Genomic DNA, 23,598 nt, shown 5'->3' on the forward strand with positions numbered 1-23,598 from the left:
CTTTCAACTTTGAAAACCTTAATCTACTGAGGGAAAAGAGGATATCAACTTTTCTCACAGATCATAGAACACACACTAAATGCACTTTTCCTAAATCGTCAAGCACACAGTCAAATGCAAAATGCACAATGCAGATATTTCTTTTCTTTTTCCTTAATGTTGATGTAAGACAAAAAGGAAACTGTTGTATAACTTTGAATCTAATTTCAAGCGAAAGTAAACAAGCTTGTCCAAAATCAAAAGACACCTTAAGATCGACTTGTTTAGACACTGGAAATGTATAGATTCAAACCATAAAATGAAAAACAAACAAACTCAAACAACCATGAACAGTAACAAAACTAGCTCTTAAGATCACGAAGACACTTTTACAGTTCAGGATCTAAGAGGCCACAGCTATACTGGTTTGCTTTTCACAATGGGAAACTGTAACTGAAACAAGAAATACTGAAAGAACAATCACAGCTTCATCACACAACTGAGGCGGAATAATGTCAAGGAAAGTTGGTTTACAGCAAGTACAATGACAAGCAATCAGCAGCAAAATAACAGTGAAAACAGGGCTAAGATACAGTGGGAAACCTCAGGAAGACATAGCCTAACTGGATCAGCGCAGGCTCTGGTCTGTCAAATTGACTCTCAGCGCAGTTCCCGAAGGGAGTACCTCCGCTGAAACTGAGACACGAGAGTTGCGTTTACAAGGATTTCCGGGTCATAAAAAGCTCAAAAATTCACTGTTTTTGCTGAAATAAAAAGCTATAGGTCAAGTACAAGCTAAGGGATGATCAAGAGGATGAAAAGCTATCACAAAGAGCATAAGAGTCTTTTGTAGATCAGTTCTTCAAATCATGAATCTGCTCAGAAAATGAGCAAGAGTAGTAGCCCCTCTACTTCGCTTTTGATATAGTCAAAAGCTTTTCGATTTGGTACTCTTTTCTTCAGGAAATGAATAGAAAAGATACTACAAACACAAATCAAATGGATACGTCCCCAGTGGAGTCGCCAGTTTGTTGTGGGGAAAAGTATCCGACTCGGAATGACCCTATCCCTACTCTAAGGGTGATAGTTCCTTAGCAACAACAGAAAGTAAAGCTTTGATATTTTCCTTTATGAAAGTACAGAGAAGGAAGAAAAGATTGACCAACCGGTGTCTTTCGCTTTTGTCAATCCTGTCTTCTCTCTTTGTCTCTTGTTCCCAGCTCCTTGCTCCCTTTGCCGGCCCAGCTACACAAAGATCCTGCAAAAACAAGAGAGGGAAACTACAAGAAACATGTACTCATAACTGATGCATGGATTAGAGTGAATCAGATATACAAGTAAAAACAATACATCAATGTAATACAAGTATATAGGAGAACATTCAAAGCTTTATTGATAGAAGTAAAAGGTTCTGAGAAGGTTACAACCATCAATGGCTCCAATCCAGCAGCACCTCCCCAGCAGCAAGAAAATCCCCTCTTCTCCTCTATAAAAGCAATCACCCAATAGCTCTAACTGTAAACCAACAGCACTTCCTTGCTTTGCACAAAATTCCAGCCTCCTTAGACCTCATAGAAGAGCTCTATATATAGGAGATTTGGAGAAAGGATGAGTCAGCTTGAGACTGACCTAAAGCTGCCTTGTGTCCTCTCCCACTTTAGTTAATCTTTAGTTCTTGAGTCCACTTGGAGAATCTTGCTTCCACTTGGAGATCAAGACCTTCTTACTCATCACAGGGCGAATCCCTTGAACCAAGTGTCAGTTTGGAAGCTTCCTCGGCAGTTGACACCTTGCAGAATGACTGTGCCACTTGGCCAATCTCGCCCAGCGCAGGTAGCCTTCATTGGAGTTGACTTTCAGCGCATGTACAAGGAGGAGCAGTTGACATTCAGCGCAGTTGCTCAGTGGAGCAGCTGACATGATCCAAAAATAGCCTGTTTTTGAGTGTTTTCAGGTGGAGAACTGATGGGAAGTGTTGTGGTTTGCTGACCTTGTTCTTCTAGGGGTAAGAACAACATGTTTAGGGACTGAGGATCCCTGTAATTATTGACATTTCATGCTCCATGTTGCAAGGCACAAAAATGTCTATAACACTATTTCTTCGTAAAATCCCTCTTCCGATGAGAAAAACCCTCCATTAACCTTGTTTTTTCCTTTCTAAGGCATAAAAGCCCCTTATAATGCTTTCGGACTCCTTCCAAGCTTTAAAAACCCTCTTTACCATCGCTTCGGACTCCTTCCGATTGTAAAAAAGATGCCTCTGATCATATAAACCCACCTTCGATGCATTACAGGCCTTCTTTTTTGTTATCGGAACCCTCTGATACTGATAAGTCTTCCCCCGATCGCAATAACGCTTGCCAATTCCATATACATGCTTCCGATCAAAATTTTCCCCCTCCGACGCGATATCGCTGTCAGAGGTGGCAATGACATTGTTGGCCCTTTTACACATGCTTCGATATCACTCCGCCAACGTGATTTCGGCGATCGGCGTATCGCAATATTATATGCCCCCATTCATGTCACAGACCCATTCCTCCGATGCGATATCGCTATCGCATCCGAAGCGATATCGCATCGCAAAGCATTGCTATCGCATTCTCCCAATTATATCGTTTCTCTGCTTTTTGTCGTTAAAACCATGTTTTAACGAAAATCTCCCTTTATCGCAAAAACCCCAGTTTTCCGCAAAAGCATGGTTTATCGCAATCGCAAGCCTTATCGCTATTTCACATATTATCGCATCGCGATCGCGCGACCACCGTCCAATCTTCCTGCTCATCCAACGGCCCACATCATTTCGGCAATCGCCCATTTCGACGATCACATATATGTAAACCCCATGTCCCCGTCGATTACCAAAGCAACGACTTAATCACAGCCGCCCATTCAGGGCCCTCAGATCAACGGCCCATATTTAATCGCATCACTCCCATATAAAGCTCCGACTGGCCAGAGCCGAAATAATATAGAATGCAGTGTTAAAGGGTTTTGGGTCCGATGACCCATTTTTATTAAAATCCACCGATTTGGGTTCGCCGATGGGCCGGACCCGATTTCAATAAAGAAAGAGCCTATAAGCATTTTGGGTCCACGAGGTTCATCGCTCATCGGAGGCATTATGTGTTGGGATCCGGCGATCCGCCGATCACCGATTTAGCGCCAGCCGTTGGATCTGCCCTCGCACGATCGAACGGCCTGGATTTAATCTCTGCTACAGTGTCGCGCCCGCCCATGTTTTTCGCGATTTTTGTGTGTAAATGGGTTTTTTGCCTTGTAAAAGGAAAGGATGCCATTTCTTCGTTGTTTTCATAGCTGCGCCTGCGCGCGCCCAATCAAAGGAAAAGCATGCATTCTTAAGCCATTTTTGATCGCTCCAAGCCCAGATTTTACTCCGGACAACGAGCATGGCCCAACACAGTTATATTTTTGCAGATCCTCCTCCATTTTGCAATCATTTCTCCAATTTTGGCAATATTTTGATTGGCCAGCGCCGATAGCATTCTAGAGGCCACGAAAAGCATTTGCAGCAGTTATTTTTGCCTTGAAAGGGCAGAAAAGGGGCAATTTGACAGTTTCAAGCATATCAAGGGAGAGAAAGTGGCCCGATTCAAGTGTTAAAGAGTATCAGAGGAAAGATAAAGCCTAGATTCAATTAAAGAGTATTAGTGAAGCGGCAAAGGGTATCAGATCGACAAATCAAAGCAGGTGAACATTAAAAGCCTCCATCAAAGTCAAAGAAAGTGGTTAATGCCATTCAAGGCTCACCAGATCACAGTTAATGTGTGTTAAGGCCACCCAAGAGTAGCAGAGCCGAATATAAAGAAGCAGAACAAGTGTTAAGGCACAGTTATGATAAATTGGCCAGCGCAGAGCTCAAAGGACACCATATTTACTCATTTTGAATGTTGTTGCCTCCAGCGCAGCTTAGATAGATATTTCTTGCATTTATTGTAGTACAAATTAGGTTAATACACTTATTTCATGAGATCTGTCTCAGATCTGTTGTTTGTAGATATATTCTCTATATATACCGCCCTCAGTGATGTAGAAAGGGTTGGTTGGTTGAGTTGCATTACTCTAGACTTGCGTTGTATTTTTGTGAACTTCAATAATCAAATATCGCTGAAGAGCTTGTTGATGGACTTTCTGTTGGATGTTTTAATGGTTGAAGAGTGACTACAGGATTCTCGTTCTCCCACTTGGCTCAATAAGTCTTCCTTGTCTCTGTTTTTTCAATTCATATATGTTATACCATCTATATGTCATGATCCAAGTTGCAGAAAGAAAGATTAGCTTAGAATTTGCCTAGCAGCACTCTATGCTCAGTTTTTGTGATTTCCACATGTTTTCTTCTGATTTAGGCATAAATATGAATACCTCATGGCTCATATTTGCTCTATTTCATCCATGTATGACTGTTATTTAGGAATCCTTGACTGCTCCTAGATAAATTTCATTCACCTTTCCCTCTATTAGTTAGATGAAAGATTCTTAGTTGCCTTTCATTTCTGACTTCCATTTCACCCTTATTTCAGCTTGAATGTTGTTCTATGTGTAGCTATCATGCTCTGTATTCCTCTTGTGACCAAGAAAACGCAACAGCAAGCCCTAATCCATGACTCCATGCCCAATGGTTTGAACTTCTCACACTATGCATCCCAACTCTACTTGAAAGCATCATCCTTCCCACCAAAATCAAAACAAAACCCTTGTACATCATATCTAGCCTAAAATCACCCCTAAAACAAAGCTAAATCATAAAGAGAGAGCCCTCTCTGATTGCAGGTAGGCTAGGACCTGCAATCCAAAGATTGGTTTGTGGTTACCTCGGTCGTATCCCTTAAGGAGCCAAGGGAAAACCTGAGTGATAACAGCTTCAACTGCAGCTCTGCTATCTGAAGGTTCAGCTCTAGCTGAACCTTGGCCACTTCTTCTCGCGCCTTGCACACCCCTATTGCTAACTTATGGATGCGCGCCTCTGCTGGTGCTTCTACTGGGATGGCCAGCTCAGGGACCATCTGGTAGGATTCCTCAATTACCTGTATCATCTGCCTATTCTGAGACATGATCTCATCGCGCTGCAAGATCAACTACTCCATGTTGATCCTCTGTTCACTCAACACCTGCAGCATGCGACTCTCCCTAGCCCATAGTTCTACAACAATCCCATCTTGCAGAACATAGAGCGTCTTCCGAGGGAGCACAACCATGTTGATCCCTATTCCTTTCAATGTGTTGACCGTAGGCCTCTCGGCCTCATTTGCTGTAACTAGTGCCCCTTCTAGTAGCACTATTGTGTTGATCGTACAAGCGCGCAACATTTCCTTGGCTGTGATTGTTCCTACTGCGAGGCTGGTTAAGAGAGTACCAGCCTAAGGAGTGTGCGCCCGCAACTCCTGAATCTGTGCTCAGAGGGCCCCCAACATAATTTGATTCTCCTCCGCAAAGTTCTAGAGGGCCTCTGTAATGATGTCACACACTGTCTCTTTGATATTGTGCAGATCCCCCTCGGTAAGGGTGATCAGGTCAATAAACATCTTAGACGCTTTTATCTTCTTGCGCAACCCCATATTCTCTCTTGGGCACTGGCGCTTCAATTGTGTTGGCGTTTTCTGTGGGTCCGTGTCATCCTCCTCTATCTCTATTTCCATCTCTTGCTCCTACTCAGGTGAAGGCGACCTCCAGCCCTCGCTCTCTGTTGTTGCTGCCTTCTATGCTTCTGTTGCAGCCTTCTGTTATTCTTCTGCTATCTGTGCAGCATCCAGCGCCTCCTACACCTTTGCTGCTACTGCTTCTTTTCTTCTCTTTTCCACCAACTGTGCCACGTGCAGTTTTTCCTTCTCCTTTTTCTGTGCAGCAGACTTTTTCAACGCAGATATGTCTGGAGTGCGCCATTCCGGCGGCCACATCTCAAGTATGTCAAAGATCACATCATATGTGGCTATATAGGGTAGTTCATTCCACTTCTTTGTAGGGTCCTTGCGTGCTCTAAGGTAGATGTTATGAAAGTCTGCTTTAAACTCTGTGAAACATTGTATGCTGTTGTAGACTGTGGGTGATAACCACAACTTGCGTTTAATCCTCATTCTGACGTTCATCTCCATGAGCACCCAGAATATTTTACTGTCTCAGATCCTATGCACATCTTTAGTGGCCCACAACGAAGCATACTTTGCGACCTCCGGAATATCCCTTTCAATTGTGGAGAACTAGATGCCCTCAGGCAATTCCCCAGCCACCAGTACTATGGACAGCAAAAACCATGCATAGTGGAAGGTTTTCCCTTGTTCCTGTGCCTCGCGGCAATTCTCCAGGAACTCCTTGCACAAGAATTCAGACCAGTTAAACTAGACCCCCTCTGCGCACTGTTCAGTAAGTGAAACCACTGGCGTGGGCACCTCATCCATGCGGCACTTCCACATGACCTTACCTGCTAGTATCTGAGTCGCAACTCTGACTACCTTGTTTTTGATACTGGAGATTGCATAGCCCCTCTTTTTCTTCTCTAGCTTGTATTTCTTTTTCATGGCCTCCGCAATGGCAAAATCACTTCTTTTACCCTCCAAAATTTCTGCGGGGTCTTCTCCTTTACACAAAATTAGAATAATTCGATGGATCAAGTGGTCCACGATGGGGATGGGCTCCTCCAGCCACAAACACCCACCATGCACTAGGCAGAGAATTTGCCTGATGATGAAGATAGTTACTGGGGTACGATGGTAATGTGACACCCAGAGTAGGTTCAACAACACTTCCTTTTGGAACACAAGCAACCATTTTCACAGCTCCAACTCTATAAGTCCCACCACGACGTGTTTCTTTCACTTCATGAGGTGCACAGTCGCCAAGTGAGAAAATTTCTTGTGATCAGCAAGATCCCAGTCTTCGAACATTAAGCTCGAAACCCTTCCCAAGTGCGCTCCTTTGAAAATGATATCATCAGGTAACAATGGAGTCTACAAAGGGCTTTTACTATCATCTAGGTCCTTGGGCACCTTTGCCTTCCCTTTCCACGGAGGGACATATGCAGGAAACTTGGTTAGAGGGACCGCGCCCTCGATTTCTTCCTCCATGCCCTCATCCTCGTCCTCTTCTATTATGATATCCTCAAGGTCTTCTTCCTCCTCATCGATTTCCAGGTTAACCGCTTTCCCTTTTTCCTCCATTGTTAATCTAGTTCGTAGCGGGTTTCAAGGGGACACACACACCAGAATCATGGGTTGTTTATCTTTCTTCGAGCACAGTGATTTAGGGATTTCCACAACAATCCCGACACTCTCAGGGGAATATTCTATGGTCATGGCCTGCGCGGCTTCTTCGGTGGTCATTTCCGCGATTTCCCTAGCTTCTTCAGACGTCACCATAGTGTTCGTCCAGAAATCTCTCAACTGTTCAATTTGGTGCTCAAAAAACACTCTCCACAGGGAAAACAGGTCTCAGCTCAGAATACAACGCAGTTCTCAAATGACCAAGTGTTGTATGTTGGGCAATCCTTTTTATTTTATAGCACCTTTTGAATTCGAATTTGACTGTTCCCCCAAATCTAGTCCATTAATGCTCCCTTGGCAGCAAACTTTCCCAAATCTTGCCCATAAAACCCGCCTTAAATGCCTGCCACCCACTCCATTTGATCTCAAACCAAGAATCACATCGTGAATAGTGACTATAATGATCACTTTCCAGCCAACCCACATGGTAGCGCAGCTACCCTCATGCTGTCGCGGACCCTATGACACTTCTCTGCCATCACGAAGCTCTCGAGCAGAGTAGTTTATAGTATCGTGCCTCCTTTCAACTACCTGGAGTGCTAAAACTGTGCTTCCTACGGCTAGTCAGGTTGCCGCACCACCTGTATACGGCTTCAACCAACCATCCATCACTTTTCCTAGAAAAAATCCACCTTTTATTTTTACTCTCTGTGTTGCGCACTTCACCATTTGCATCATGCCATCATCATTGATCCCTCTAGAAATATACGGTCCAATCCAAGGCATCAAGTTGGTCAACTCTTGGCGGTAGTCCCCAAATTTGTCAACGTAATCGTGCGCACCTTATTTTATCATCCTAGTTTTCTTACCGAGAAAACCCTTCTTTATTTATTCCTTAAGCTTCATGACTTTCTCTTCCACCAGAGCGCTTTTCTCCCTTAACCGCACTCTTTCTTTCATGACCTCTTGGAGCCTAAGATCACCCTGTTGGATTTCTTCCTCAGGTCCCAAACATTATTCTTCGCTCAGCTGCACGACCCCTTCTTCCAAGGCTTCGCGAACCGTCATATCCACCGGTGCTGCTATGCGCGGACAAGGCATATTATACTCTATTGGGACTACAATGTTTGCTCCATAGGCTAACCTAGAAGGCGTCTGTATCGTCAGTTTCTTGCACGTTGTCCTATAAGCCCACAGAACTGCTAGTATGCATAGGTCCCAATCACTCTGTTGCGCATTATATACTATGTTCAGTGCTTCGCACACTTCGTTAAAGGCTTCTGCGTGGGTAAAATTTTGCACACTCGCTCTTTCCACACTCTGTCGTCCCAACTGGAGGGACCATTTGCACAATTGCCTCACCAACACATGCTTATTTACCGTGTTCCCCAACGTGAAGTCCATGTGCATCCACACAGGTTATTTAACATATTCCTGTACCCACGTAGACAGATGTGCATGCGAACCATCCCGTACATTATATCTATCTATTAGCCACATCTGAGGCTTCCTAAATTGCATGTGCATCATTCTCTTACATTCATACCAGTCCTCAAAGATTCCTTGGTACGTACCCCACCACCTCGCGTGCGTAGCGTGTAGTACCCATTTGAAAGCCTTGAAAGGTTGTTGTTCTGACACCTCCTTTTCAAATCTATTCAAGAAAGAATCTACCTCACTTAACCCATCATAAGTAGGCAGATCCCTCACTTCCATCGATACGCAGCGCAACGATCTTTTCATCATGTTACAGTTCAGTGTGGTTACCTCATGTAACCGGTTCTGGCATTGCTCTATCTCTTCATTCAAATATGATGTACAGGAGCTTTCGCACTCCCATGAGATCCATCCATCCGCAGTGGGATTTACCCAGTCTTGCTCTCGCGCAATTATCTTGTAGATGCAATCCAAATTGTCGTTGCTTGCATAGACACACACCAGCTCTGTGTAGCATGATCCTTCTGCAGGATCCAAAGGTATGACTACGCGTAGAGAATTTTTCTCAAAAATCATCTTGCACTTCTTTAGATTTATCACCCTGTTCATATTAGTGGCCCAATCGATTCCTAAGAGCGCGGGGTAGGGATTGTTGTCATCAAAAATCTCTATCACTTCAAAATCTTCTAGCGCGCTTGCCCCTTCAATATCCACGGTTATTCCCCGCAATCTCCCCAAAGGTATGATCTTTTTTTAGTCTTCCATTCACAGTTGGATAGGAGACCATTACAATGTAGGCCTTCCCATGCGCTCCAATGTCTACTTTGGCAGAACATTCACGTCTGACCCTAGGTTCAGAATTACTTGGTCCATCTCATATTCTCTAATATGCATGGTCAACCTCATTTCTCTTCCCGTCCTTGTCGCATGCTTTCTAATATTCCAGACTACGCGCGGCTTTCCTAGCGTAGTCCTAGCGCATCTATTAATGAGTTCCTGCAATCCCCTTACAGCCTTACTATCATGCAGTAGCTTCATGCATGTTTCTAGGAATGTCGTGAGCATCGATGGGTCCATTTCTAGCTCCGGTCTGCCTTTGCTTCCTGAAGTGGAGTCATCAATGAAGCTCTTCCTAGCTTCCATGAAGGTTCCCTTAGCGTGCTCCAAATAAAACTCTGGTTCTTTCGTCGGAGCCTTGCGAACCCAAGTATTATCTTCAAGCTGTTTTCCTTTATCATCTCCTATCATAATTCCACTTCGGAGCACAATGTTCACATTTGGGTCTTCCTCATGCAGCTCAGACCTCATCATCTGCAGGTTCTGAGTCGAGGGAGGTTGGAGCACTCCCTTGTCGCGCAGCCTAGCTATCAGTGTGGGACAATCCTCTGTCTCATGATCAAACAAGGTAAAATACAAACATGATGGACGTGTTGGATTCATACAATCATAGGCATAATTTCCTGGCCCCTCGCAATTGTAACATATCAGTTGTTCGCGACCTCTTCCAAGCCCTCCTCCACCTCAGCCTCATCCGTGCCCCTGAAATCCGGTTTGTACCACTCCTACGTTCTAGTCAAGGGGTCGTGTTTCGGCCTGAACTCTGTAGGTGGGAGTCTTATCCATCATCAACTCATAGCTTCTACAAGTGCGCTCATCGTGTCCAACCAATATAAAAAATTACAAAACAATTGTTGTGAATTTTGTGTACTTCTGTAACAAATGGAAATTGTCCATAGCATTCTTTCCTCCTATTTGAAAAATCGCACACCATAAAGCAGGTGTCGCGCTAGGTCCTTCTTGTGCCTTCGGTCTTAACGGCATCGACCCTCCTCCCGTGAGGTAATTCGCAAACACTAGGCAATGGTCTTTATCATGTCCCTGACCCTTGTATTTTACGCAACATACTTCCTCGAGCATTTCCAGGCGAGTTGTCCTGTCCTGTTTCAGACTCTACATCTCAAGGCATAAGTTTTTCAACTGCACATGGATCTGCTGAACTCCCAGGTTAGGATCCTGTATCGGGGTCTCATGTAGCCTCATCGCGATCTCCAAGGCCTTTGCCTGGGTTGTTAACCTCTGTTGTGACAGTACGTTCCTCAAATGCGGCGTTAGCGATTCTACAAATAATTCACGATGCTGTCCATCCGTCAAATTCATATTAGATTCACGAATTGTGCACTTCAGTCTTTGATCCAACTCCCAAGGAATCTTGCCTGGTAGCATTGTGATCTCCTTGAACCCAATGATCAACTGCGCCTCTGACTTCAACCTACTAAATTCTTTGTTCAGTGCAATTTGGATATCTGCGATCCCCGCATTTGGATTGACATTTGAATGCTTAATATTCCAGGTCAGCGTGCGATCTTGCAGGGCGCTGACTAGTGTCGCTTTCTTTATATTATCATCTATGACCCCCTGCGCTTCCCATACAGCCCTTATCACGAACCAAAACTGGTCTAGATCTTCATTTCCTACTCCCTTGAACACAAGCAATTTTATCGCGCTTGGCATATTGCCTTGTAGTGGTGGCAGAGGTGGTATGGGCGAAGATGGGGGTGAAGGTGGTGAAACTGGTGGTGGTGTGGGTAGGGGTGGTATGTGCAGAATCCTCTGCCTTATCAAATTGATCGTACTCCTCGGTGAGACCTTTTCAAGCTCTTCCTCATCCCCTCACAGAGGTGAAATCAAAGGGATATTCTCGCGTCCCTTACTTCCTTCTTTTCTGTAGGTTTTTCCACTTCGCGTGGCTCTGGACATCAAGGTAATTGCATAATCCTCTTTTCACAAAATAACATTTTAATCCAATTATTCAGAGACTTTAGATACTTACCTCGCAGTCCTTTGAGAAAGCGTCGCTCTGTCTCGCTATAGCTGACTAAAGCATCTACCGCAAACTCAGTAATGAATCCTCCTATAATCTGATCGAGCCAGTGGTCAACAGTGTGCACAATCTTATCCTCTGATGCTTCCAATCTACGCACCAACTCTAGGGTCCACACAATTGGATTATCAAGCTTCCACCTTCCTTGGCTATCTGCTAGCTTCACGATCCACTCCTATAGCTCAGTAGGGTAAGATGCGAAGAAAATTTTGTGGATCTTTGTGTACAGGTAGTATTCTAACCACGTTTCCTTTGATATTCATGGATTCATGTTCTCTTGCACCGTGAAGTCATGAATTATCCTATCCAACCACCCTTCAATTTATTTCTTAGTTGGATTCCAATGATATGACATCAAACATCGCCATGAAGATTCTAGTCCAGGCAACGGACCCATTTGTTGGCTTGATAGGGCCTGACCCAGGTTCAAAGTTATTTAGCCAAACAAATCCCTATACTACTGGCCCTTTCGACAACAACCCACGGAGCGCGAACTAAGGTCTCACCCGAAGTAGTATGGGAGGATGCTGGAACCAAGTTTCCGCACCCTTGAGATGTATGAGGGGTCGATTTAGTCCAATTGTAAATACCTTCGTGCAGGTCACTTCGCACACTTTCTTGACTTGCGAGGCCTTCACGATCAGTTATTATCTCCTTCGTGCAGCCCTAACCAAGGGCTGAGGTGATTTCGCGTTGCTAAAGCAGCGATCTGCACTAGTTCCCCCATTCACACCACGGATCTTAGTTATCTTCTTATAACAGTTAGTTATCTTCACGTAAACAGATGCCTTATATTATATTCACTTATTCAACACATTCATATAAGTTCACGCAGTAAATAAACAGTAAACTTGCAATTCATACCCAATATACTTCAATGCATAAAACAGGAAAAGATACACAAAAATATTGTAAGACTTCTCTTTATTAATGCTTCAATTGGTTACAGACTCAACCTGCCCTACGCACTCATCTACAAGGGTCTGAACACTCAACTACAGACTACTAGGCCTCTATGCACTCAGCTGCAAAGCCTTCTCCTACTCTACAACCCAAATACACGACTCTACACTTAGAATCAATGCTTCCTTATTATATCTTCCATTGATTGATTCCTTCCTTTTACACTTAGAGCCTTGCTCTATTTATACAATCCCATGGTCGGCGAACCGTGGGTAGATCTCTCAAACTGACATTACATTACAAAAATGAGGGCAAAAATCCCTCTCACTCATTTATCATCTTTGTGCTCTACGCTCACAAATCGTGGAGTTTTTACATCAGACTTAGTCAAAACTTGGGATTTAAGCCCAAAAAATTGTCTTGGGGGGGATCCCATGCCCAACACAATTGGAACGAGTCATACTACAATGTGAGACAAAGTAACTAGTAGAAGGGGTTCCTATTTATTGAGAAGGGTGGTATCTCTTCCAATCAAACAATTGGAAAGTGAATAGGTGGGTGGGTGTAAAGTAGTCCAAGTTGTAGGTGCATGACCACTATGAGTTCCTCAAACAAGTGGAATTGAACCAAGGGGATGTTCTTTACATTGTTTGGGTGATCTAGTCAGGTGGACTCACATGGGCTCTTGACCCAGCCTTTGTAACAGTTGTAATTTCACAACATTATATAAAATAACTTTGGAGTAAGTTCACACTTGTATTTTACATGTGTTATTGGATGTGTATATATGTTTAATGTGGTTTATGTTGTTTATACATGAATGTAAATGGTTTTAAAGAAAATTACATTGTGATGAGGTTAATGCCATAAATTAACTTATGAATGCACATGTAAATGGATGTTTAAGTGGAGGACAAAGATACGCTTAGGTTTTATATTGAGTTTGATATTTTGTTATATAACTTGTCTAAGACATATTAAAACAAGTTTTGATTTGTGAGGCACAGTTTGGGTGAAGTATTACCAAGGCGGTTAGGCCATTGGTGACAAACATTCTAGTGTTGCATGACTAGAGTTGACGGGGTGCATAAAACCATGTGAAATATCTAGGGACATGGCAATACCCTTTGGTATATATTTTTCCCCACAGATGGCTCCCACCCTTAGCTAGTCCCATTAGGTTTGATATGTGGACTAAACCCCACACAAACATCTAATAATTTTTATCTCATTCTTGATTATCCTTCCATCATTTTTTTTTAGAAAGACATATCTCATGGCTCAATCTCTCATATCACAAAGTGATATTTGTATGCTACATTTTGTTTGGATCCTTTAATGCACTTAATTATCATTAGAATAACTATTCTTAATTATCATTAGAGTAGTTATTAGTAAAAACAATTTTAACCAAAATATTGAAGGCATGAATGTCTACTATAAAAACATTACTTGAGAAGGAGAAAAACAAAAACAAAAATCCATTTCCAATTTTAGATTTGCATAATTTGTTTGATATGTATAGAGGTTATGGAACTCCTATGAACTTTTAGTCATGTACAAAATATATTGATGTCTTGTGTGTGGTAACCAAATAGATAGGGAAACCATATGAAGCAACTGCATGTCCTCATGCATATTCCCCATCCATGCACATTTCCAGTGAATGCATTTAATGATAACGAATTTACAACAATTGTTGTAGCAATGCACAATACATTTTCAGGTTGTGTAAGCCTATGGTACATCAACAAAATAATTATATTACTATGCATAGGTATACTAGTTTTTCCAATTTGAATAGTCCCTACCCAAATCATTTGCAATGCACTAGGCATGCTTAGGATATAAAAGAAATTAAAATTGTATTCATACACAATGAGGCGTCATGTTCATCAAAGGGCATATTGGAAAATTAAGGCACTTAATATGAAGGAAAGGCTTAGAGTTTTTATCTTCCCCATATCCTACCATAAATTCATTTTCTAGGCTCATGATTATCAATAAATTCACTTCTACTACAATTTAATTGAATGGGTGGAACCTTGAAATCGATTAATTCACATCTTTTATTGACTACATAGATCTATTTTTTCATTTCCAAAACCATATGGCTAAAGGGTATCCAAAGGAAATCATGTTGACAATACATATAGGTGTAGTTTAAAAGGCCAATGGTTTGGAGTTATTTCGCTGGTTTTTCTCAACATTTTGGATGGCACCAATGAGTAGAAAAGTATAGATTCATAGGTTTCCTTTCAAATTCTACAACTTTTACAGTTTTCACCTATAAGTTACATCAAATCCAATTCATGGATTAATTTTTGAGCAATATGAATGGCTATAAAATAATTTATATATAATATGTATACCAATCATATCTCGTGTTCATTACGAAATCATGTTCTTTGTCTCTAATAAAGTGATTTGGAATTTCTAAGGCAGGATGGCATCAAGCTCCAGGGGTCATATGCCTTGCCACCCCCCATCGACTCCAAACATTGAGGCCTTCAACAATATTGTTGTAACAACCCTCATGAAAATTCTATGTAATAATGTAAATAAAGGAAAAAAATAAGACCACAATTAAGGTACACTTATTCCAAGATGAATGTTGGGCAAACATATCCTAGTGGGCATCACTGGATGTGTGTTTTGGCTAAGGAAAAGTGGCAAAGGCTAAGGTGAAGGTATTAAAAGGAAAAATGGCATTTTTGGCACATTTATTTATGAAAATAAAGGAAAATAGGAGAAAAGTAAGGTGAAAGGTCACAAGTTGCATGTGAGGAAGAAATTGAAGGAAAGTAATGGAAAATGATTAAATTAGAGGCCTCATCAATAAAAAGGCTTTTGAGGACAAATCCATGGCTTTTGTTAGGTTAATCTTGGGATCTCTCTCATTATTCACTCTCTCTCTCTCACTCACTCTTGGTCACTTAGAGTCTTGGAGCACTCTAGCTTTGGAATAAGGAAGGAAAAACAAGGAAAGGAAAGGAAAGAAAGCAAGGATCAAGGAAAGGAAAGTAGGATCAAGCAGTTTCAATAGGAATACTTGTAGGTAACCTTCTGCATGCGTGATTTCCTAACTAGTTTGGACATGCATGGCTTTTCATGTTGGTGTATGGTTCTCTTACTGTCAGTGGCATGGTTTTGGCGGCTTATGACAGTGGATTTTAGCCTATCCTATCCTTTTTCTGGATGCCATGGTATGTTGGGATTTTTATTTAGATTTTTGATTGTTGGTTTATCGAATGGATTTCGGAATCTGGAGCAGGCGTGATCTCAAGTTCCATTCCCAAAGGCCTAGGAATCCCTTGACCGGTTTTGGCAGGATACACGGTAAAGTCTATGGGGGCAATCTCAGTTTAGGACCTATTGATCAGGGTTTGGATTGCATCAAAGCCTAGCGACAAGGAGATGGAAAATTCATCAAGGATAGAGATGGATTCCGGATGGAATTCCAAGTTCATTTCGGTTGTGATCGAAGCACCGATTTTCATGTGATAACGGTTTGATGAGGGTGGGGGCAGTTTAACCTCTGGATTCCCTTGGTTGTTCTTGGATTGTTTGTTCCATGAGATCCCACATTCATGCTTGGAATATGGCATGGGGGTGACTAGATGAAAGACCAATTTGGTTCAGCCATGTCTATGGTTGGGTGGTACATGGAAGTCCCGAACCTGGTCAAATTTTCCAATGAATAATAAAAGCTAAGTTCTCTTAATTTTGCATTGATTTATATGTGGATTTAATGGTTGTCTTATCTCTTATATTTATATGGTTTTATGTTGGTTATAAGCATGGTTAAATTATTCATTCATGTCATGGTTGTTTCATGTATTTACTTGTAACTGTAAAATGGATGGATGTAAGACCTAATTGATGATGTAGTAGTTCAATGGAGAAGGAATTTACCCTTCTGGTTATGCTTCATAAGTTATTTCAGTCATTTATGCTTTGTCTTGTATCCTAGACCTGTAGGTTGCATTGATGCCAAGTGTTTGACAGAATGGTAGTCTTGGTTGGGGATGTTCAGGCCTAGTCCTGAGGTTGATTTTTGATTGATCAACATTATTATCATGTCTTTAATGAATTCTGAAAGTTACAACAATTTATGGGCAAAGGGTAGGATTATGGGCTAGAAAAGTGGCTTCGTTGGCATGTAACTGGAAATTTTGGTCCACAATGACTGGAAGGGAGACCTGTGAGAGCAACTTTAGGTTGTTGGTTGGTGGGCTCCAGTATTGCAGCAATAATGTTGCAACTCCTGGGACTCCTGTCTTTACTTTTATCAACCCGGTAGTTCATAACAAACTTGGAAGCGACGGTGCTGTATGCACAAGTACTAGCTCTTGCCGCATCTGTCACTTGGTCAGTTGGCACAAGTCCGCTAGGGGCTTAAGCCAACTTCTATGAGCTCTTAGAAGAAGCTTTTTAACTGATGGATGAAAGCTAACTCAAAGGAGGCTAATCTACTTGTGGAAAGAAATTGAAAGCCAAAAAGTAAAGCAAACCCTAGCAAACCCTAATTCTGCCAACTAGTCCTACTGATGCAAAGGAAAGAATGCAAACTACTGAATGAGATGCCATTACTTCTATGAAGGTAAAATACATGTGTCTAGACTACCTCTATCTGAAGAAAACATCTTTTTGTAATTTTGAATAAGTTATTAGAATTATCATGCATGTGCTTTTAACTGGCTTTTTACTGTGCAGGGGTGGATCAAGGAGGAGAAATGCTTGGAAAAGGTTGGGAAGGTTCAGAGAGGGTCTAAGGAGTCCCTAACACCCTTCCAAAGAGTTTCACAGAGTTTGGCTATCAAGAAACCTCATTCATGAGCTTCTACAGGAAGTCTATAGGGGTTCTACAGGATGTTTCAAGAATTTCTACAGGATGTTCAGAAATTTCTACAGGATGTTTAAGAATTGGATTTTGGAGGATGGGTGAGTGAAGGAAGATGCATGGATGGATATGGAGGTAGGATAGGGGTCTGAAGTGGCACAGGGATCGGTGGATGGAGTGGTGAGGAGGTGTAGATGGCTAAATTTGCTCAAGGAAGGCTGAAACAATGATTGCACAAAAAGGTAGGGTTACGTGGGCAAGAGGACAGATGTGAGACGAGGAACCTAGCTAGGAGATGGATCAGATGGCTCTGATGAAGCTTAGGCGGATGAGAGAGTGGTAGAGATGCCCTGCACAATGTACACTTAACCGAATCAACGAAATCCTACAAATAATCAAAGTCCTAGCTAATCTAATCTAACTGTCAGTGAGACAAACGAACAGCAGCTTTATTTGGAAAGAAAACCATGTACATCAATCATGCAAAGAAACATTTCAGAGATCTGAACCCATAACTAACTTCTGCAAATGAAAACAGTACACTAAGGATTGCATGGTCAAGCAAACTAGTGTTTTTGTTGGGGCAGCATTGTTTCTTCAATTCCAGCCCCTGATCCAATAAGGACGAGGTGAAACTGAGAGTGTTGTTGACCCTTTTCTTGGAGCTTCTTTCTGTTATTATCCTACCAATCTATTTTAAACATCTGAAGAAATTATATTCATAACCAGTGACCTATTTAACCAACACAACTAAATCTACCCAACAGAAATACGTTCAAATGCATAACAGGGAAACAACGATGCATAAAGGAAAGGTAACAATACATCTTAGAAAATTATATATTACGGAGCAATGGAACACATAAAATATTGCAGAAATATAAACACAGAAAACGCACAAAACAAGAGAGACATAGATATACGTGGTTCACCCAGTTTGGGCTACGTCCACCCCGAACAGCCAGCCCTTCCTTTTTATTATCCAGCAAAAGGAAGAGACACAACCTATAGCAAATCCGCTATAATATCCTCTGTTTTCTCTCACAGTCTCACCTCTCTGTTTCTCGCTCACAGAATACACATCTATCTCACAGCCTCAAATACAATACCCTCATACAAAGAGAGGGGTTGCCTTCTAGGGCAAAAAACCCTAAACTAAACATAAGTTCTACCGTCAGATCATCTGCCTAATGAACGGCCCAGATTGACTAGAAATTATTATACTTTTACAAGGCAATTTTACAGCTGTTTTTAGCTTCGGGGGCGCTGCCCCGAAACCCCCCGCCAGGGGGGGGCTCCCAAAGGTCGCAGCCGCCCCCCCCCCCCCCCCCTGGACCCCCCCTGCAGCGAATATTTTATGGGCGGCGTTGCGGCCCCCATTTCGAACTGGGGTCCTATGTGGCGATACCTTTGAATATAGAAGATAATCAGGCTCCACACCCAACAGTACAAAGAAGGAGGACCTAGGATCTCAGGTTGGGCCCAACCCTGAGAGCTATGGATCCTATAGAAAACTCAGAGCTGATATCAAATCGGACTGCTTCTCATTATCAAAAAATAATCATAAGTCAAGAGTTATGCAAAAAATGGCTACAAGATAACAAAATAGAGCTAGCAGCACTGTAGTGAAAAATATGCAAGAGTTTCCAAAAGTCCCTCACGAAGGCTGAGGCCTTAACATTTATACACCACGAGGGCCCTAGCTGGCCTCCTAAATCTATGGGACTTGGCTACCCAAACTGTGAGTAGACAACTCCTTCCAAAATCTGTTTGGCTGCCTTCTAGATCCGGTTTTGGTGGCCTTTGGAACTCGGAGTTGGGGGTGAGGATCCCAAGGAAGGCTATTTAATGCCATATACAACCCCCCTATGAATCTTCAACCCAAGCTTGGCTGTCTTCTAGCCCATGATTGCTCGGTTTTACTCCAACATGTGTCAAAAAACCTGAAATGAGCACATGTTAGCCACCTAGGACGAGTGACTACCCTTATTCGTACAAATGACATAAACATACTAAAAAATAATGCATAAGCTATGAAAAATGAAGGATTGAACAAGGATAATTAGGCCAAATGAGCCCAAAATGTTACCAAATTTGGGGCTCATCATCACCCCCCTGCTAAAATGATTGTTCATCCTTGAGAAACTAGTCCAGCTCCTCGTTTTTCATTGCTTTAATCGCCACCCTCACATCCCAGGCTTCTGAAGTAGTATCTTCCTCACTGCCATGGAATCCGGCCTTCCTTTCCACCTCTTCCCAGTGCTCATGCTCTTCTTTTTCTGTGCTTCCTTCTAACAACCCCAAAAGCAAAGGTGGACTTAGCTTGAGGCCGATCCAGCTGGCCTGGAGGTTCTGCATAACTTCTTGTAGAGAGGCACCCGTGCCAAGGCCTCCCTCATTCTAGTTGGAGTGTGATATTCCCTGATTTTGAGGCTGTGGGACAATGTGTTCCACCTACAGGTGCAAGCATGAACACAATTGTCCCCTACTAATCGCTCCGTATCCTCGAAGTGTGCTATGGCTTGAGCCTACTGATCGATGTATTCTAATAAAGCCTGAGAGTTGGTTGCTAGGTGCTGGTGGGCTGATATCAATGTTGTGGGGTCCCCTGGCTCTGCTCTAATCAGCAGTGGTTCATGTAGTTCTCAGTTCATGAAATTTTTAACCTCTGCCGCTCTCTTTTCTTTGTGGTTTAACCATGAGGTCATTGCCATCAGCTGCATATCCCCTACTGCTGTGTTGGGGTCCCATGAGGTTACATTTTGAAGGGCCAAATTATGAAGGTAGAACTCTGATAGCTTGGCCTTGTCCTCTAATGAACTGTTGTTACATAAATACATGAACTGCTGGGGGTTTTCGATTTGGGAGATACCCCTCTGTGCCAATGTATTAATTTGGAATTTCAGCCACTGATCCCTGAGGTATAGGCCATAGGATTTGGCCAGCTGCCTACATTGCAGAGCGTCCATTGCCCAATTGGCCATGCAGGCCAGTTGTGCCTCCTTTTCTTGCACCTGTTGTTTTAGAGATTGTATCTCTATGCCTGCCTGCAATTCTCTCTCCTGTAGTTGCTGGTTTAGTTCCTCAAGATCAGCTTGCATTCCTTCTTTTTCTTGAGGTTCTGCTGTGGTGTCCTCTGCTGCTGTGTCCTCTTCTTTCCTCTGTCCTTGTAGCTGTAGCTGTTGTTTGTGCTTCTCATTTTCTTCCTATAAAAATACTCGCTGGCAGTTTCCCACATGTTTTGCCATAGCCAATTCTCTTCTTGCCTCCTTGAGTTGTTCCTCCAAGGGGCCTATATCTGCTACTCCTTTAGACTTGGCTATTCTCATCCATGTGTGGGTCCTCACTCTTTCTTCCTCTAGTGCAAAGAAAAGCAGCACTGTGAATTTCTATGGAATGATTTTTCCGGCCTCCAAGAAGTTTTAATAAGATCCCAAGCTGGGCTGGGGGCTAGGTTCCATATTGTGCTCTACCTTGTCTTCCTTTTGTGGTGATTTGGCCGCCTCCCCTTCCATTCTTTCGGCCTCCTTGAGCCTGGCCAATGTTTCCTGTAGAACAGCTTCAGCATCCTGTAGAGAGGCTTTTGAATCCAATTTTTCCATTCTCTCCCTCCAGGTAGATGTATTCGGGCTCCCCCGCTCATAAGTGACTGATGCTTTGGAGGGGGACTTCTCCTTTGGTGAGGTAGGGGTGTCTTCAATGGTAATCAGGTCTTTTGATGGAGGTTGGGGCCTGCCGGTTTTAATTCTTACACTTCTTCTCGCTTTGAAATACAGAGGAGTCTCCCTCTTTCGTTTTTCCTTTGGCTTGGGAGAGGTACCTAGGGTGGCCAGCACAGCTACTGCCTCCCTAGCTAGAATTTCGGCCGATTCTCCTTCTGCTTTCCTTTGTCCGGACTTCCTGTAGAAAGTCCTGTAGTGGTTGGTTTCTGGCTTCCTGTAGAAGCAGACGGCACTGTTTTAGCCTTCTTGGCTGAGGATGCTTATTCTTTTAGCTTGGCTGAGGCTGCCTTAGGGGTGCCCTCACTAGCTTGGACTTTCTCAACCCTTTCTACCCTGCTCTGTAGTTTTTCTCCCTGGGTGTTGGTGTAATTTTACCACCCCTGTTTTGGCAGCTTGGTTTTATTCTAGTGTTTTGTTCTGTTCTTTCTTTGGTGTTTTGCCCAGGGTTTCTTGTCCTTTAACTTTCTTCTCTGCTTGAGTGTGCTCCTTCCCCTCGCTGCTGGAGGAAGTGAGCTCCTCGGCCAAAATTCGGATGTCATCATCCTTAGACAGATTCCGAAAAGTTTCCCAGGAGAGAGGGACGGTGTAAGTGTGGAGTGCATCTTCCACGAGGAGCTTGATAAGCCCATGATGGGCTAGTTGGTCTGGCGTCCCCTCTCTCAGTTTGGTGGCACACTGAATCATGGATTGCAGGAGGAAGTAAGGAATGCTCAACTTTTGCTCTAAGGGTAGGTCCATTTGGTGCCTGAGTTCTGTGAGCAACTGAAAATGATAGCCATACATGATGCTAAATCGCCCCTCACACGTAATATACTTCATAATCTGGAGGCTAACTTCACTCCATAGCGGCTGTAGGCTAGTTCTTCGAACTCCATTCTTGTCCTCTGAAAATTGTTCCTCTGGCAAGAAGAACTCTTTTTTAGATTTCTGACCCAATTTTCTCTCCTCCTTATCCCAGGGTACCCCCATCGGTAGATCAGTTACTCTGCTAATGAGCTGTGGGGTGAGTTTGAGGGTCAATCCTCTGAAGTTGACAACGGCCAATGTCTGTGACTTCGGCTTTAAAGACCTTAGGAATTCTTCTGTAATTTCGTCATCGTGACCTTGCAGCTTGTCACAGAATGACATCCATTGTGCACGGGAAAACAAGTCCACCACCTCAGGGGTTTCCCGTAATTTCTTGGAGTCCCAAGGCTCTTTTCGAATGAACCCTCCCGGCATGGTAAAAAACTGTTTTTGGTTGTTCTGAGCTTGCCTGCTCGTGTACAGAAGGAGAATTTCAGGGTTTTTCTACATAGAGCATAGAGATATGTCTCTGTTATGCACACAGTCATATAAACTTCACAATTTTCCACCGGTGACCCCTGACAGTGGCTCAATTTTAACTCAAAACCCTGGAGAAAATCCCGCATGCAGACTACGACGACAATTTCATGTAGCGATAAAAACGGCTTTTGAATTCATCAACAGACTTCATTCACCTTTTTCCTACGTCGAACTCACCACCTTTCCAATCAATTTCATGGGAGATTTATGTTCAGGCCTACCTTACTAAGAATTTCCACCCTTGACGTGAACAGTCCAAGCTTCTTCGTAATGCCAGGCTCCCTGTAGTGCAGCTTCCTGTAGAAATCATGCACGGCTTCTGGAGAACGTTACAGTGGTTCTGGGCTTTTCTAAGCAGCAACAGGACATTAGAATAGGCCGAGAACTCGGCCTAACAACCTTCAGGGGATTGAGGACGCGTACTCGGCTGCAAAACGGTTGCGAGTAAATTACTGCAGTGCGTCATAAGTGATTCAGCCGGTCGATTTTGAATTGCTGCGGAATCCATGGCGCGGGTGTGAGCTGTCCCAGCTGATCTGTTGGCTTACGTCACCGCTATCATTCCACGGCATATCCCTGACCGCTGAATTCTCCCTTCTGCATTCACCGCTGCCATTCCTGCTAGACTGCCGCTTCTCTCCGACTGGACGCTTCCCACGTGTCAATTTCCTGTCTTTTCGACATAACCAAAGCCATTCGGAGCCGACGAGGCCATCAGACTGGTTGTGGTGGCCAGTTGAATGGCTACCCGACTTGTTCAATCTGTTCATTCTCACAGTCATGCACATTTAGAGTAACGCTTATGTAATTTGACGAAATAAGGTTAGGCACTTACCTGTGCGGCCGTGGACGTGGTTTTCTCAGGCTTCAGGACGAGGAATGCTGGATCTGCTTGCTGTTTCTTCGTGCACGGGCGCTGGAGCTCCTCTTCCTTGGTTGCTGCTAGCTACGAGACCTTGAGAGATGATTTCCTGGTGGTGAATGCTGCATGCACCAGCTTCATGAGCTGCTGGTGTCTCCATGGTATGCGCTCTAGCCGGATTAGCTGCTACAGGATTCCTGTAGGACATCCTGTAGTCGTTTCTCCTCCTGGGGTGCATGCCGAAATAATTGAGTCGCATTCACAGGTGCAGGGTCCTAAGATTTCCTTGGCAGGTAAAGCGTTGAGCCTCTGCATGCTTCATTTCCCACTTAAAAAATATTTTTTTCTGAGAAACCAAAGTTGTGGTATGACTGTGCAGGTATTTCGACCATATGGAAACAATGGTGGTGAAAGGAGGTGACACAAGTGGA

Source organism: Pinus tabuliformis, chromosome 8 (genome assembly GCF_031772625.1).
Source record: "Pinus tabuliformis cultivar Carrire ecotype Pingquan chromosome 8, CPIR1, whole genome shotgun sequence".
Taxonomy (NCBI): domain Eukaryota; kingdom Viridiplantae; phylum Streptophyta; class Pinopsida; order Pinales; family Pinaceae; genus Pinus; species Pinus tabuliformis.